Genomic DNA, 2,402 nt, shown 5'->3' on the forward strand with positions numbered 1-2,402 from the left:
GAAGGTCTGGGGACTGTATGGAGAATGGAGAGTAATCCTGTGAGGCTGGAGTAGAACTGGAAAGGTGGATTTGGTGAGGCAGATTGTGAAGGGTTTTAAAAGCTATGCTTACAGTTTAGACTCAATCCTGTTTTGCAAAGTCTGGTCTGCAGATCACCAGTGAAAGACTGCCTGGTAGTGATTTTTTTAAATGCAGGCTCACTCAAGCCTGCAGAATCACAGTGGCTCCAGGAAATTTGCATTTCAAATGAGCTCCATTTCTCCACTACTGGAGGAGAATGGGCTGTGGACAATAGAGATCCACATATTCCTCAGTATATAAGGAAGTGACTTGTTAAGATCTGCATTTAGAAAGAGAGCTCTGAAGGCCTACTCTGTAGGTAACTATGCTGATTGAAACAGAGGCAGGGAGTCCTTCCATGATCTACTTGGAAGGTGGGGAGAGGGGAATATGTGGATAAAAAAATAAAGTTACATATTGATTCTTACTAACTGCTAATTGAAATTAGCAGTTATGTATTTTGTAACAAGCAACAGTAGTTTTTCCAGGACATGTGACTTTGTCACTTAAAGAAATTAGAGCTCTTTTCATATTACATTACGGATCTTACAGAGATATGATTTTTGCCCATCATATCTTCAAAATTAAGGTAGTAATTAGAATCACTGCTAGACCTTGCTATATAATATGTTAATAAAGGGGCACATATAAAGGGGATCAAATATATGGCAGCTGAAAGAAACTGGACTTTGGGTGGCAAACACACGATAGAATATATAGATGTCAAATTATAATACACCTGGTACACTATAGTACACCTGGATATTATATAATTGTATGAACAAATGTTACCCCAATAAACTTAATTTTTAAAAAGTTAAAAACAAAAAAAGTAAAATAAAGGGGCACATAAATTATTAAAATTTAAAAAATACTTTGATAACTGTATTTCCATAAAATCTGCCTCCCTTTCAATCCCATGTTTTTATTTGATGCACGTGCTTCAGGCTCCCAAAAGGGTTTATAGCACAAAATAGTTAGGAACTTCTGGTATAACAGGACATGTTAAAGGCCTGCACAAGTGGAGGCTATGGGAGAGGCTTAGAATACAGGAGACATTTCAAAGAGAGAAGTGATAGGATAGCATCTACTTAAATGAGTAAATATTCAATATTGGAAAGAGTTGGAAGAAGGTTGGAAGGGGAGAAACAAGTGTAGTAGACTAGTTAGAAACATTGTAGGAACAGTTATTTTTGGAGGGTGGATGTTGTATATTTGTCAGAAAATAGTTGAAGAGCCCAGGAGAACCTTGAAGCTTAATCAGGGTCTTGGTGGAGGATGACCAAGGAGAAGTTCTTGGTGACACATTTACCAGACTCCCAAGATGTTAGTCTTGGGTCATATTTTAAATCTTTGTTTAAAAAAAAGGGGGTGGGAGTGGGGGGAAAGCAAGCATGATGAGGTTACAAATACTTTGAGAAGAGAAAAGAGGATGATAATCACCTGGACAAAGTTGGTTAATTGAAGAATTGGGGACATAATACTTTCTAAGGAAAAACTCTAGATGGAAAGAAGGTGCTAGTGCTACAGGTCTGCTTAGAATTAAAGATCTCATGACTGGGAGTAAGCCACATATGCATACAGACAACAAATGGGAACATGTAAGCAGGTGTGTGCATTACAGCAGATAAAGTGAAGAGGGGGAGCTAATAACTGTTTAAATCGCTGTATTACCCAATTATAATTTGTGTCACCTATTCCTTTATCTGCAGTAGTTATTCTCCTAATAATAAAAGTATCATAAAAGATAGTCACAGACAAGTCTTGAAAGTTAGTTTGGAAGCAGGTCATTGATAGTTCTGAATGCAATGTTCCTTATAATCAGTGGAGTGCCAGCACAGGTTTTGAACTGTGACATGGAGGACTTACCTAGTATTCAAGTCTTTGTTACTCTCTAATGTTTTTTACTGTTAATGTGGAAGGTATTTTGGGATGGACAAAGAAAGGTATTTTGGGATGGAGAAATTAATTTACAAAGAAAATAAGTGGTTTTAATATAAAAAAATACTCATATGGAATGCTTAAATGTTTATGTTTTCTCTTTCACAAATTCTTTTTGAAATTCAATCAACTATAATGGCTTTGCAAACCAATTGTAATACAAGCCACTGAGGTGGGCATAACCTTTGCTTTAGGAATAGATGAAATATCACTTCTGCTACTCTTAATAATAATGAATTTTCTTCAGTTGGAAAAAGGAAAAATATGGTGAGCATTTCATAGTAATCTTAATAAAGTGATATCTGTATTGAAAATCTTTTATGACCTTTTACTAGTCAACTTAACGGGAAAATTTTTGGAAAATGTAGTACAGCACATTCACTACATGATATACGCAATT

General features: G+C 35.8%; 1 protein-coding gene across 1 annotated transcript in view; it reads left to right on the top strand.

Annotated features, from left to right (window-relative positions):
* The window catches only part of WDR63 (WD repeat domain 63), a 63,711-nt gene that overhangs the window by 977 nt on the left and 60,332 nt on the right, over nt 1-2,402 (top strand). The gene's annotated exons all lie outside the window — the stretch shown is intronic.

This window comes from Pteropus alecto, unplaced genomic scaffold, assembly GCF_000325575.1.
Source record: "Pteropus alecto unplaced genomic scaffold, ASM32557v1 scaffold25, whole genome shotgun sequence".
Classification (NCBI taxonomy): domain Eukaryota; kingdom Metazoa; phylum Chordata; class Mammalia; order Chiroptera; family Pteropodidae; genus Pteropus; species Pteropus alecto.